The following is a 16,495-nucleotide window of genomic DNA, read 5'->3' as shown; positions in this document are numbered from 1 at the left end:
CTCCGGCCCACCCAGGACGAAAAGCCCATTTTCTGTCATGATTTTTTGTCATAGAAGTAGGAGCCCACCACATCTTTGATGATACCGGGTTTTGTCACAATTATCATCATAGAAGTGTCATATGTATGACAAAAAAATCATTCGGCCCAAAATGTCATGGATGTGTCTTTTTTTGTAGTGTTTGTTTCCGCCATGATGACAAATGCTTCATAATATGCTCATGTCAACTTTTAATAAAAATTGCATAAACTTGCACATGTCATCCATCATGATAACAACATCAAGAATGTTTAAAATTGTTGTTTGCATTAAATTGCTGAATGCATATGGGGATTTACCGGATTTGTTGTTTGTTATATCCGACCCCATTTAAATTGTTTAGATAGTATAGTTTTGTTATGCTTCACCTCTTGCCATGTTAACCAACATTTAATATTGTTGAGTACCTAACCAGGAGTGAACTAAATAATTGATGTGGTGTTCCGTCAATATGCAACTCGTTTCATATTGAGCTCCACTTAATTTGTAGTTTTGTTTGTTGCACTTTGCCATGCCATGCATATTTAAAACGGACATGCATCATCCTTGGTTGTGCATCATGCCATGTTCATGTGATGGTTGTTTACTATGTTGTTTGCTTCTTTCCGGGTTGCTTCTCTTGTTAGCTTCGGTTTCGTTCCGGAGTTGTGAGGATTCGTTCGACTACGTCCGTTTGTCTTCTTCATGGACTCGTTCTTCTTCCTTGCGGGATCTCAGGCAAGATCACCATACCCTCGAAATCACTTCTATCTTTGCTTGCTAGTTGTTCGCTCTATCGCTATGTTGCGCAACCTACCACTTGTTATATCATGCCTCCCATATTGCCATGTCAAGCCTCTAACCCACCTTTCCTAGAAAACCGTTGTTTGGCTAAGTTACCGCTTTTGCTCAGCCCCTCTTATAACGTTGTTAGTTGCAGGTGAAGCTGAAGTTTGTTCCATGTTTGGAACATGGATATGTTGGGATATCACAATATCTCTTATTCTAATTAATGCATCTATATACTTGGTAAAGGGTGGAAGGCTCGACCTTATGCCTGGTGTTTTGTTCCACTCTTGCCGCCCTAGTTTCCGTCATACCGGTGTTATGTTCCTTGATTTTGCGTTCCTTGCGCGGTTGGGTGTTATGGGAACCCCTTGACAGTTCGCTTTGAATAAAACTCCTCCAGCAAGGCCCAACCTTGGTTTTACATTTGCCTAACAACCTAAGCCTTTTCCCTTGGGTTTCCGGAGCCCGAGGGTCATCTTTATTTTAACCCCCCCCCCCCGGGCCAGTGCTCCTCTGAGTGTTGGTCCAACCTGTCAATCGCCGGTGGCCACCAGGGGCAACTCTGGGCTGGCCTACCGGAAGCTTGGACGATTCGGTGTGCCCTGAGAATGAGATATGTGCAGCTCCAATCGGGATTTGTCGGCACATTCATGTGGCTTTGCTGGTCTTGTTTTACCATTGTCGAAATATCTTGTAACCGGGATTCCGAGTCTGATCGGGTTTTCCTGGGAGAAGGAATATCCTTCGTTGACCGTGAGAGCTTGTGATGGGCTAAGTTGAGACACCCCTGCAGGGTATAAACTTTCGAAAGTCGTGCCGCGGTTATGTGGCAAATGGGAATTTGTTAATATCCGGTTGTAGAGAACTTGACACTTAACTTAATTAAAATGCATCAACCGTGTGTGTGGCCGTGATGGTCTCTTTCCGGCGGAGTCCGGGAAGTGAACACGGTCTTGTGTTATGCTTGAACGTAAGTAGCTTTCAGGATCACTTCTTGATCACTTCTAGCTTCTTGATCGTTGCATTGCTTCTCTTCTCGCTCTTATTTGCGTATGTTAGCCGCCATATATGCTTAGTGCTGCAGCTCCACCTCACTACCCTTTCCTACCCATAAGCTTAAATAGTCTTGATCTCACGGGTGTGAGATTGCTGAGTCCTCGTGGCTCACAGATACTTCCAGACAGTTGTTGGTGCCGATGATACCTGTGCAGGTGGCGCAACCGAGCTCAAGTGGCAGCTCGATGAAGATCTTTTCGTTGCTATGTTTCTTTTCCGGATGATCAGTAGTGGAGCCCAGTTGGGACGATCGGTGATCTAGCATTTGGGGTTGTCTTCCTTTTATTTTGGTTCTGTAGTCGGACCTTGATTGTATTATGGATGATTTATGGTTAACTTATTTGTGTGAAGTGGCGATTGTAAGCCAACTCTTTATCCCTTTCTTATTCAGTACATGGGATTGTGTGAAGATTACCCCTCTTGCGACAAACCTACCATGCGGCTATGCCTCTAAGTCGTGCCCTGACATGTGGGAGATATAGCCGCATTGTGAGTGTTACATGATCACCAACGTCACCGGCGCGACACCTTGATCTCCATCGTAGCATCGTCCTCGTCTCGTCAAATATTGCCTCTACGACTATTGCTACCGCTTAGTGATAAAGTGAAGCCATTACAGGGCGATTGCATTGCATACAATAAAGCGACAACCATATGGCTCCTGCCAGTTGCCGATAACACGGTTACAAAACATGATCATCTCATACAATAAAATATAGTATCATGTCTTGACCATATCACATCACAACATGCCCTGCAAAAACAAGTTAGACGTCATCTACTTTGTTGTCGCAAGTTTTACGTGGCTGCTACGGGCTGAGCAAGAACCGTTCTTACCTACGCATCAAAACCACAACGATAGTTTGTCAAGTTAGTGTTGTTTCAACCTTCTCAAGGACCGGGCATAGCCACACTCGATTCAACTAAAGTTGGAGAAACTGGCACCCGCCAGCCACCTGTGTGCATAGCACGTCGGTAGAACCAGTCTCGCGTAAGCGTACGCGTAATGTCGGTCCGGGCAGCTTCATCCGACAATACCGCCGAACCAAAGTGTCACATGCTGGTAAGCAGTATGACTTGTATCGTCCACAACTCACTTGTGTTCTACTCGTGCATATAACATTTACGCATAAACCAGGCTCGGATGCCACTGTTGAGAAATGTAGTAATTTCAAAAAAATTCCTACGCACACACAGGATCATGGTCATGCATAGCAATGAGAGGGGAGAGTGTGTCCATGTACCCTCGTAGACCGAAAGTGGAAGCGTTAGCACAACGCGGTTGATGTAGTCGTACGTCTTCATAATCCGACCGGTCCAAGTAACGAATGCACGGCACCTCCGAGTTCAGCACACGTTCAGCTAGATGATGTCCCATGAACTCCGATCTAGCAGAGCTTCACGAGAGAGTTTCGTCAGCACGACGGCGTGATGACGGTGATGATGAGGCTACTGACGCAGGGCTTCGCCTAAGCACCGCTACGATTTTATCGAGGTGGATTATGGTGGAGGGGGGCACCGCACACGGCTGGGAGAGATCAACAAATCAACTTGTGTGTCTAGAGGTGCCCCCTGCCCCCGTATATAAAGGAGCAAGGGGGAGGCCGGCCGGCCCCTGTAGGCGCGCCAGGAGGAGGAGTCCTCCTCCTAGTAGGACTAGGACTCCCCTCTTTCCTACTCCTACTAGGAGGGGGGAAAGGAAGGGGGAGAGGGAGAAGGAAAGGGGCCCCCCTCTCCTAGTCCAATTCGGACCAGAGGGGGAGGGGCGCGCGGCCTGCCCTAGGCCGGCCCTCTCTCTCTCCACCAAGGCCCATAAGGCCCACTATTTCTCCCGGGGGGTTCCGGTAACCCTCCCGCACTCCGGTTTTCTCTGAAACCACCCAGAACACTTCCAGTGTCCGAATATAGTCGTCCAATATATCGATCTTTACACCTCGACCATTTCGAGACTCCCTGTCATGTCCATGATCATATCCGGGACTCTAAACTACCTTCGGTACATCAAAACACAAAACTCATAATACCGATCGTCACCGAACTTTAAGCGTGCGGACCCTACGGGTTCGAGAACTATGTAGACATGACCAAGACACGTCTCCGGTCAATAACCAATAGCGGAACCTGGATGCTCATATTGGCTCCCACATATTCTACGAAGATCTTTATCAGTCAAACCGCATAACAACATACGTTGTTCCCTTTGTCATTGGTATGTTACTTGCCCGAGATTCTATCGTCGGTATCTCAATACCTAGTTCAATCTCGTTACCGGCAAGTCTCTTTATTCGTTCCGTAATACATCATCTCGCAACTAGCTCATTAGTTACAATGCTTGCAAGGCTTATTGTGATGTGCATTACCGAGTGGGCCCAGAGATACCTCTCCGACAATCGGAGTGACAAATCCTAATCTTGATCTATGCCAACTCAACAAGTACCATCGGAGACACCTGTAGAGCACCTTTATAATCACCCAGTTACGTAGTGACGTTTGGTAGCACATAAAGTGTTCCTCTGGTAATCGGGAGTTGCATAACCTCATAGTCATAGGAACATGTATGAGTCATGAAGAAAGCAATAACAGTAAACTAAACAATCAAGTGCTAAGCTAACGGAATGGGTCAAGTCAATCACATCATTCTCCTAATGATGTGATCTTGTTAATCAAATGACAACTCATGTCTATGGTTAGGAAACTTAACCATCTTTGATTAATGAGCTAGTCAAGTAGAGGCATACTAGTGACACTTTGTTTGTCTATGTATCCACACATGTACTAAGTTTTCGGTTAATACAATTCTAGCATGAATAATATGTTGGAAATATGCCCTAGAGGCAATAATAAAAGCATTATTATTATATTTCTTTGTTCATGATAATTGTCTTTATTCATGCTATAATTGTATTATCCGGAAATCGTAATACATGTGTGAATAATAGACACCAACATGTCCCCAGTAAGCCTCTAGTTGACTAGCTCGTTGATCAACAGATAGTCATGGTTTCCTGACTATGGACATTGGATGTCATTGATAACGGGATCACGTCATTAGGAGAATGATGTGATGGACAAGACCCAATCCTAAACATAGCATAAGATCGTATAGTTTGTTTGCTGGAGTTTTCCAATGTCAAGTATCTTTTCCTTAGACCATGAGATCGTGTAACTCCCGGATACCGTAGGAGTGCTTTGGGTGTGCCAAATGTCACAACGTAACTGGGTGACTATAAAGGTATACTACGGGTATCTCCGAAAGTGTCTGTTGGGTTGACACGGATCAAGACTGGGATTTGTCACTCCGTATGACGGAGAGGTATCACTAGACCCACTCGGTAATGCATCATCATAATGAGCTCAAAGTGACCAAGTGTCTGGTCACGGGATCATGCATTACGGTACAAGTAAAGTGACTTGCCAGTAACGAGATTGAACGAGGTATTGGGATACCAACGATCGAATCTTGGGCAAGTAACATACCGATTGACAAAGGGGATTGTATACGGGGTTGCTTGAATCCTTGACATCGTGGTTCATCCGATGAGATCATCGAGGAGCGTGTGGGAGCCAACATGGGTATCCAGATCCCGCTGTTGGTTATTGACCGGAGAGTGATCTCGGTCATGTCTACATGTCTCCCGAACCCGTAGGGTCTACACACTTAAGGTTCGGTGATGCTAGGGTTGTAGGGATATGTATATGCAGTAACCCGAATGTTGTTCGGAGTCCCGGATGAGATCCCGGACGTCACGAGGAGTTCCGGAATGGTCCGAAGGTAAAGATTTATATATGGGAAGTCCTGTTTCGGCCATCGGGACAAGTTTCGGGGTCATCGGTATTGTACCGGGACCACCGGAAGGGTCCCGGGGGTCCACCGGGTGGGGCCACCTATCCCGGGGGGCCACATGGGCTGTAGGGGGTGCGCCTTGGCCTACATGGGCCAAGGGCACCAGCCCCAAGAGGCCCATGCGCCTAGGGTTTCAAGGAGGAAGAGTCCTAGGAGGGGAAGGCACCTCCTAGGTGCCTTGGGGGGAGGGAAACCTCCCTTGGCCGCCGCCCCCCTAGGAGATTGGATCTCCTAGGGCCGGCACCCCCCCCTTGGCCCTCCTATATATAGTGGGGGAAGGAGGGCTTTTCATCCACGCCTTTGGTTGCCTCCTTCTCCCTCTCCAACTCCTCCTCCTCCATAGTGCTTGGCGAAGCCCTGCCGGAGTACTGTAGCTTCATCAACACCATGCCGTCGTGCTGCTGCTGGTGCCATCTCCCTCAACCTCTCCTCCCCCCTTGCTGGATCAAGAAGGAGGAGACGTGGCTGTTCCGTACGTGTGTTGAACACGGAGGTGCCGTCCGTTCGGTGCTAGGATCTCCGGTGATTCGGATCACGTCGTGTACGACTACCTCATCCCCGTTCTTTGAACGCTTCCGCTCGCGATCTACAAGGTATGTAGATGCATCTAATCACTCGTTGCTTGATGAACTCATAGATGGATCTTGGTGAAACCGTAGGAAAATTTTTGTTTTCTGCAACGTTCCCCAACAGTGGCATCATGAGCTAGGTCTATGCGTAGTTCTTCTTGCGCGAGTAGAACACAATTTGTTGTGGGCGTAGATGTTGTCAACTTTCTTGCCGCTACTAGTCTTATCTTTCTTCAACGGTATTGTGGGATGAAGCGGCCCGGACCAACCTTACACGTACGCTTATGTGAGACCGGTTCCACCGACTAACATGCACAAGTTGCATAAGGTGGCTGGCGGGTGTCTGTCTCTCCTACTTTAGTTGGAGCGGATTCGATGAAAAGGGTCCTTATGAAGGGTAAATAGAAGTTGACAAATCACGTTGTGGCTTTCACGTAGGTAAGGAAACGTTCTTGCTAGAACCCTACTTCAGCCACGTAAAACTTGCAACAACAATTAGAGGACGTCTAACTTGTTTTTGCAGCAAGTGTTTTGTGATATGATATGGCCAAAGTTGTGATGAATGATGAATGATATATATGTGATGTATGAGTTGTTCATGCTATTGTAATAGGAATCACGACTTGCATGTCGATGAGTATGACAACCGGCAGGAGCCATAGGGGTTGTCTATTTTTTTTTGTATGACCTACGTGTCATTAAGAAACGCCATGTAAATTACTTTACTTTATTGCTAAACGCGTTAGCCATAGTAGTAGAAGTAATAGTTGGCGAGCAACTTCATGGAGACACAATGATGGAGATCATGATGATGGAGGTCATGGTGTCAAGCCGGTGACAAGATGATCATGGAGCCCCAAGATGGAGATCAAAGGAGCTATGTGATATTGGCCATATCATGTCACTATTATTATTTGATTGCATTTGATGTTTATCATGTTTTGCATCTTGTTTACTTAGAACGACGGTAGTAAATAAGATGATCCCTCATAATAATTTCAAGAAAGTGTTCCCCCTAACTGTGCACCGTTGTGACAGTTCGTTGCTTCAATGCACCACGTGATGATCGGGTGTTTGATTCAAACGTTCACATACAATGGGTGTAAGACAGATTTACACATGCAAACACTTAGGTTGACTTGACGAGCCTAGCATGTGTATAGACATGGCCTCGGAACACAGAAGACCGAAAGGTCGAGCATGAGTCGTATAGAAGATACGATCAACATGAAGATGTTCATCGACGTTGACTAGTCCGTCTCACATGATGATCGGACACGGCCTAGTTGACTCGGATCATGTTATACTTAGATGACTAGCAGAGGGATGTCTATCTAAGTGGGAGTTCATTGAATAATTTGATTAGATGAACTTTATTATCATGAACTTAGTCTAAAAACTTTACAATATGTCTTGTAGATCAAATGGCCAACGTAGTCCTCAACTTCAACGCGTTCCTAGAGAAAACCAAGCTGAAAGACGATGGCAGCAACTACACGGACTGGGTCCGGAACCTGAGGATCATCCTCATAGCTGCCAAGAAAGATTATGTCCTACAAGCACCGCTAGGTGATCCACCCGTCCCACAGAACCAAGACGTTATGAACGCTTGGCAGACACATGCTGATGACTACTCCCTCGTTCAGTGCGGCATGCTTTACAGCCTAGAGCCGGGGCTCCAAAAGCGTTTTGAGAGACATGGAGCATATGAGATGTTCGAAGAGCTGAAAATGGTTTTCCAAGCTCATGCCCAGGTCGAGAGATATGAAGTCTCCGACAAATTCTTCAGTTGTAAGATGGAGGAAAATAGTTCTGTCAGTGAGCACATACTCACTATGTATGGGTTACATAACCGCTTGACTCAGCTGGGAGTTAATCTCCCGAATGATGCGGTCATTGACAGAATCCTCCAGTCGCTTCCACCAAGCTACAAGAGCTTTGTGATGAACTTCAATATGCAGGGGATGGAAAAGACCATTCCTGAGGTATTTGCAATGCTGAAATCAGCAGAGGTAGAAGTCAAGAAAGAACATCAAGTGTTGATGGTCAATAAAACCACTAAGTTCAAGAAGGGCAAGGGTAAAAAGAACTTCAAGAAGGACGGCAAAGGAGTTGCCGTGCCCGGCAAGCAAGCTGCTAGGAAGAAGCCAAAGAATGGACCCAAGCCCGAGACTGAGTGCTTTTATTGCAAGGGAAGTGGTCACTGGAAGCGGAACTGCCCCAAATACTTAGCAGACAAGAAGGCCGGCAAAACAAAAGGTATATATGATATACACGTAATTGATGTGTACCTTACTAGTACCCGTAGTAGCTCCTGGGTATTTGATACCGGTGCGGTTGCTCACATTTGTAACTCAAAGCAGGGGCTGCGGAATAAGCGGAGACTGGCAAAGGACGAGGTGATGATGCGCGTCGGGAATGGTTCCAAGGTCAATGTGATCGCCGTCGGCACGCTACCTCTATATTTACCTTCGGGATTAGTTTTAAACCTTAATAATTGTTATTTAGTGCCAGCTTTGAGCATGAACATTGTATCGGGATCTCGTTTAATTCGAGATGGCTACTCATTTAAATCCGAGAATAACGGTTATTCCATTTATATGAGAGATATGTTTTATGGTCATGCTCCTATGGTGAATGGTTTATTCTTAATGAATCTCGAGCGTAATGCTACACATATTCATAGTGTGAGTACCAAAAGATGTAAGGTTGATAATGATAGTCCCACATACTTGTGGCACTGCCGCCTTGGTCACATAGGTGTCAAACGCATGAAGAAGCTCCATGCAGATGGACTTTTAGAGTCTCTTGATTATGAATCATTTGACACGTGCGAACCATGCCTCATGGGTAAAATGGCCAAGACTCCATTCTCAGGAACAATGGAGCGAGCAACCAACTTATTGGAAATCATACATACTGATGTGTGCGGTCCAATGAGTGTTGAGGCTCGCGGTGGCTATCGTTATGTTCTCACCCTCACTGATGACTTGAGTAGATATGGGTATGTCTACTTAATGAAACACAAGTCTGAAACCTTTGAAAAGTTCAAGGAATTTCAGAGTGAGGTTGAAAATCAACGTGACAGGAAAATCAAGTTTCTATGATCAGATCGTGGAGGAGAATACTTGAGTCACGAATTTGGCACACACTTAAGAAAATGTGGGATAGTTTCACAACTCACGCCGCCTGGAACACCTCAACGTAATGGTGTGTCCGAACGTCGTAATCGCACTCTATTAGATATGGTGCGATCTATGATGTCTCTTGCCGATTTACCGCTATCTTTTTGGGGCTATGCTTTAGAGACTGCCGCATTCACCTTAAATAGGGCTCCGTAGAAATCCGTTGAGACGACACCGTTTGAATTATGGTTTGGTAAGAAACCTAAGTTGTCGTTTCTAAAAGTTTGGGGATGCGATGCTTATGTCAAGAAACTTCAACCTGAAAAGGTCGAACCCAAGTCGGAAAGGTGCGTCTTCATAGGATACCCTAAGGAAACCATTGGGTATACCTTCTACCTAAGATCCGAAGGCAAGATCTTTGTTGCCAAGAATGGACTCTTTCTGGAGAAAGAGTTTCTCTCGAAAGAAGTAAGTGGGAGGAAAGTAGAACTTGATGAAGTATTACCTCTTGAACCGGAAAATGGCGCAACTCAAGAAAATGTTCCTGAGGTGCCTGCACCGACTAGAGAGGAAGTTAATGATGATGATCAAGATACTTCTGATCAAGCTCCTACTGAAATTCGAAGGTCCACAAGGACACGTTCCGCACCAGAGTGGTACGGCAACCCTGTCTTGGAAATCATGTTTTTAGACAACGGTGAACCTTCGAACTATGAAGAAGCGATGGCGGGCCCCGATTCCGACAAATGGCTAGAAGCCATGAAATCCGAGATAGGATCCATGTATGAAAACGAAGTATGGACTTTGACTGACTTGCCCGTTGAACGGCGAGCCATAGAAAATAAATGGATCTTTAAGAAGAAGACAGACGCGGATGGTAATGTGACCATCTATAAAGCTCGGCTCGTCACTAAGGGTTATCGACAAGTTCAAGGGGTTGACTATGATGAGACTTTCTCACCGGTAGCGAAGCTAAAGTCCGTCCGAATCGTGTTAGCAATTGCCGCATTCTACGATTGTGAGATATGGCAAATGGACGTCAAAACGGCATTCCTTAATGGTTTCCTTAAGGAAGAATTGTATATGATGCAGCCGGAAGGTTTTGTCGATCCTAAGAATGCTGACAAGGTGTGCAAGCTCCAACGCTCGATTTATGGGCTGGTGCAAGCATCTCGGAGTTGGAACATTCGCTTTGATGAGATGATCAAAGCGTTTGGGTTTACGCAGACTTATGGAGAAGCCTACGTTTACAAGAAAGTGAGTGGGAGCTCTGTAGCATTTCTCATATTATATGTAGATGACATACTTTTGATGGGAAATGATATAGAACTCTTGGACAGCATTAAGGCCTACTTGAATAAAAGTTTTTCAATGAAGGACCTTGGAGAAGCTGCTTATATATTAGGCATCAAGATCTACAGAGATAGATCAAGACGCCTCATAGGTCTTTCACAAAGCACATACCTTGATAAGATATTGAAGAAATTCAATATGGATCATTCTAAGAAGGGGTTCTTGCCTGTGTTACAAGGTGTGAAATTGAGCTCAGCTCAATGTCCGACCACGGCAGAAGATATAGAAGAGATGAGTGTCATCCCCTATGCCTCAGCCATAGGTTCTATTATGTATGCCATGTTGTGTACCGGACCTGATGTAAACCTTGCCATAAGTTTGGTAGGAAGGTACCAAAGTAATCCCGGCAAGGAACACTGGACAGCGGTCAAGAATATCCTGAAGTACCTGAAAAGGACTAAGGAAATGTTTCTCGTTTATGGAGGTGACGAAGAGCTCGTCGTAAGGGGTTACGTCGACGCTAGCTTCGACACAGATCTGGATGACTCTAAGTCTCAAACCGGATACGTGTATATTTTGAATGGTGGGGCAGTAAGCTGGTGCAGTTGCAAGCAGAGCGTCGTGGCGGGATCTACATGTGAAGCGGAGTACATGGTAGCCTCGGAGGCAGCACATGAAGCAATATGGGTGAAGGAGTTCATCACCGACCTAGGAGTCATACCCAATGCGTCGGGGCCAATCAAACTCTTTTGTGACAACACTGGAGCTATTGCACTTGCCAAGGAGCCCAGGTTTCATAAGAAGACAAGGCACATCAAGCGTCGCTTCAACTCCATTCGTGAAAATGTTCAAGATGGGGACATAGATATTTGTAAAGTGCATACGGACCTGCATATAGCAGATCCATTGACTAAACCTCTCCCTAGGGCAAAACATGATCAACACCAGAATTCCATGGGTGTTCGATTCATCACAATGTAACTAGATTATTGACTCTAGTGCAAGTGGGAGACTGTTGGAAATATGCCCTAGAGGCAATAATAAAAGCATTATTATTATATTTCTTTGTTCATGATAATTGTCTTTATTCATGCTATAATTGTATTATCCGGAAATCGTAATACATGTGTGAATAATAGACACCAACATGTCCCCAGTAAGCCTCTAGTTGACTAGCTCGTTGATCAACAGATAGTCATGGTTTCCTGACTATGGACATTGGATGTCATTGATAACGGGATCACGTCATTAGGAGAATGATGTGATGGACAAGACCCAATCCTAAACATAGCATAAGATCGTATAGTTCGTTTGCTGAAGTTTTCCAATGTCAAGTATCTTTTCCTTAGACCATGAGATCGTGTAACTCCCGGATACCGTAGGAGTGCTTTGGGTGTGCCAAACGTCACAACGTAACTGGGTGACTATAAAGGTATACTACGGGTATCTCCGAAAGTGTCTGTTGGGTTGACACGGATCAAGACTGGGATTTGTCACTCCGTATGACGGAGAGGTATCACTAGACCCACTCGGTAATGCATCATCATAATGAGCTCAAAGTGACCAAGTGTCTGGTCACGGGATCATGCATTACGGTACGAGTAAAGTGACTTGCCGGTAACGAGATTGAACGAGGTATTGGGATACCGACGATCGAATCTCGGGCAAGTAACATGCCGATTGACAAAGGGAATTGTATACGGGGTTGCTTGAATCCTTGACATCGTGGTTCATCCGATGAGATCATCGAGGAGCGTGTGGAGCCAACATGGGTATCCAGATCCCGCTATTGGTTATTGACCGGAGAGCGATCTCGGTCATGTCTACATGTCTCCCGAACCCGTAGGGTCTACACACTTAAGGTTCGGTGACGCTAGGGTTGTAGGGATATGTATATGCAGTAACCCGAATGTTGTTTGGAGTCCCGGATGAGATCTCGGACGTCACGAGGAGTTCCGGAATGGTCCGGAGGTAAAGATTTATATATGGGAAGTCCTATTTCGGCCATCGGGACAAGTTTCGGGGTCATCGGTATTGTACCGGGACCACCGGAAGGGTCCCGGGGGTCCACCGGGTGGGGCCACCTGTCCCGGGGGGGGCACATGGGCTGTAGGGGGTGCGCCTTGGCCTACATGGGCCAAGGGCACCAGCCCCAAGAGGCCCATGCACCTAGGGTTTCAAGGAGGAAGAGTCCTAGGAGGGGAAGGCACCTCCTAGGTGCCTTGGGGGGAGGGAAACCTCCCTTGGCCGCCGCCCCCCCTAGGAGATTGGATCTCCTAGGGCCGGCGCCCCCCCTTGGCCCTCCTATATATAGTGGGGGAAGGAGGGCTTTTCATCCACGCCTTTGGTTGCCTCCTTCTCCCTCTCCAAGTCCTCCTCCTCCTCCATAGTGCTTGGCGAAGCCCTGTCGGAGTATTGTAGCTTCATCAACACCACGCCGTCGTGCTGCTGCTGGTGCCATCTCCCTCAACCTCTCCTCCCCCCTTGCTGGATCAAGAAGGAGGAGACGTGGCTGTTCCGTACGTGTGTTGAACACGGAGGTGCCGTCCGTTCGGTGCTAGGATCTCCGGTGATTCGGATCACGTCGTGTACGACTACCTCATCCCCGTTCTTTGAACGCTTCTGCTCGCGGTCTACAAGGTACGTAGATGCATCTAGTCACTCATTGCTTGATGAACTCATAGATGGATCTTGGTGAAACCGTAGGAAAATTTTTGTTTTCTGCAACGTTCCCCAACATAATAAACATTTATCATGATATGAGGAAATAAATAATAACTTTATTATTGCCTCTAGGGCATATTTCCTTCAATTACATGGCGTTTGCATTTCATACAATAAAACGACAACCATAAGGCTCCTGACAGTTGCCGATAACTTACAAAACATGTTCATCTCATGCAATTACGTTTATCACATTAGGTCTTGACCATATCACATCACAACATACCCTGCAAAAAACAAGTTAGACGTCCTCTACTTTGTTGTTGCAAGTTTTACGTGGCTACTACGGACTTCTAGCAAGAACCGTTCTTACCTACGCATAAAACCACAATGGTTTTTCGTCAAGTTTGTTGTTTTAACCATCTTCAAGGAAAGGCCGCAGTCAAATTCGATTCAACTAAAGTAGGAGAAACAGACACCCGCCAGGCACCTTTATGCAAAACTAGTTGCATGTCAGTCGATGGAACCATTCTCATGTGCGTGGACATGTAAGGTTGGTCCGGGCCACTTCATCCCACAATACCGCCGAATAAAAATAAGAGTTGGTGGTAAGCAGTATGACCATCATCGCCCACAACTCTTTGTGTTCTACTCATGCATATCATCTACGCATAGACATGGCTCATGATGCCACTGTTGGGAATCGTTGCATGGAAAAAAAAATCTACGCACACGCAATGATCTATCCATGGAGATGCATAGAAACGAGAGGGGGAGAGTGTGTCTACGTACCCTCGTAGACCGTAAGCGGAAGCGTTTCACAACGCGGTTGATGTAGTCAAACTTTCTTCACGCTCCAACCGATCTAGTACCGAATGCATGACACCTCCGCGTTCTGCACACATTCAGCTTGGTGATGTCCTTCGCCTTCTTGATCCAGCAAGACAGCAGGGTAGTCGATGAGCTCCGGCAGCACGACAGCCTGATGATGATGATGGTGATGTGATCTCCATAGGGCTTCACCTAAGCACTAGGAAAATATGACTGAGGGAGTAAACGATGGACGGGGACGCCGCACACGGCTAAAACAATGTTGTGTCATTGTGTGACGCCCCCTCCCAACATATATATAGGTGGGAGGGAGGGAGGAGCATCCAAAGGAAGCTCCCAAGTAGGGGGAATCCTACTTGGGGTCCCTCCCAAGCCTCACCCCCTTTCCTTATTTGGAGTGCGGGGAAAGGCAGGGGAGGATGCCCCCCCCCTTTCCTTTCTCCCATGAGAGGGAAAGGCAGGAGGGGCTAGCCTTCCCTTTTTCCTTCCCTAGGGCTGGCCAAATAAGGGAGGGGTGCACCAGCCCCTTTGTGGGCTGGTCTGTCCCCTCCTTCGGCCCATAAGGCCCATAACTTGCCAGGGGGTGCCTGGAACCCCTTCCGGTGACCCGATCCCTTCCCGGTACGTCCCGAAACACTTTAGGTGTCCAAATACCATCGTCCTATATATCAATATTTACTTATCGACCATTTCGAGACTCCTTGTCATGTCCGTGATCTCATCCGAGACTCCAAACAACATTCAGTCACCAAAACATATAACTCATATAACACTATATCGTCAACGAACGTTAAGAGTGCGGAACCTACGGGTTCGAGAACTATGTAGACATGACCGAGACACCTCTCCGGTCAATAACCAATAGCAGAACTTGGGTGCCCATATTGGCTCCTACATATTCTACGAAGATCTTTATCGGTCGAACCGTTATGACAACATACATAATTCCCTTTGTCCATCGCTATGTTACTTGCCCGAGATTCGATCATCGGTATCTTCATACCTAGTTCAATCTCGTTACCGGCTAGTCTCTTTACTCGTTCTGTAATACATCACCTCATGACTAACTCCTTAGTCATTTGCTTGCAAGCTTATGATGTGTCTTATTGAGAGGGCCCAGAGATACCTCTCCGACACTCGGAGTGACAAATCCTAATCTTGATCTATGCCAACTCAACAAACACCTTCGGAGATACCTGTAGAACATCTTTATGATCACCTAGTTATGTTGTGACGTTTGATAGCACACAAGGTATTCCTCTGGTATCCGGAGTTGCATAATCTCATAGTCGAAGAAATATGTATTTGACATAAAGAAAGCAGTAGCAATAAACTGAACGATCATTATGCTAAGCTAACGAATGGGTCTTGTCCATCACATCATTCTCCTAATGATGTGATCTCATTATCAAATGACAACACATGTCTATGGTTAGGAAACCTTAACCATCTTTGATCAACGAGCTAGTCTAGTAGAGGCTCACTAGGGACACGGTATTTGTATGTATCCACACATGTATTTAGGTTTCCTATTAATACAATTCTAGCATGAATAATAAACCTTTATCATGAACAAGGAAATATAAAATAACAACTTTACTATTGCCTCTAGGGCATATTTCCTTCACTGATAAGGGCACAATTCATGTTCAGCATCAACGCTTGCTCGAATCTCTTCCAACCCCCGTGCAAATTAATCGAAGTCCAGATCGATTGCATGTCATTTTCTCTGGAACTGACGAATATGCGCCTTCCATCCAAATTTGGTGGCCTTCCTCGCATGTGGACCAAGACCACCTCACCATCCAACTCCCAGGCCGCTGTACCTGGCCACCGGCGCCCAACCTCCATCGGCATATCGACCCGCTTCAAGCCTCCCCGTTGAAGGCTTTTGTTCGGTGCCTCCTATTAGCGTCCCAAGATTCTTCCCCGCACGCACCCATCAGCACCATCCCGTCCATGTGTGCATATTTTCCCCTGCTTGTCTACTGCAACGTGTGGTTCTCCCTAGCATGCCAGCTTGCTGCTGCTTCTCTCGATTGTTGGAGCCGTAACTCTATCGATTGGTACAACCGCTTCTTCTGTGGCTGTTTTTTCTTTTCTTTTTTTCTTTCTTTTTTTGATGATGAGAGAGAGGTTTATTTATTCCTAAAGTCTGACTCGTGCAGCTGCGCTCGTTCACTGGCGCGAGCGCACGGACTACAGCCGTCTGATGCGATGTGCCTGCGCATGATTCGTCCCGACCAGGTGCCCGTTACGGATTGCGCAAAATGTGCGACGAGTGGTGGGCCTGGCCCCTTTATTCC

This window comes from Triticum aestivum, chromosome 5A, assembly GCF_018294505.1.
Source record: "Triticum aestivum cultivar Chinese Spring chromosome 5A, IWGSC CS RefSeq v2.1, whole genome shotgun sequence".
NCBI lineage: Eukaryota > Viridiplantae > Streptophyta > Magnoliopsida > Poales > Poaceae > Triticum > Triticum aestivum.
The sequence above is the reverse complement of the archived record's forward strand: the minus strand, read 5'-3'. Positions refer to the sequence as shown.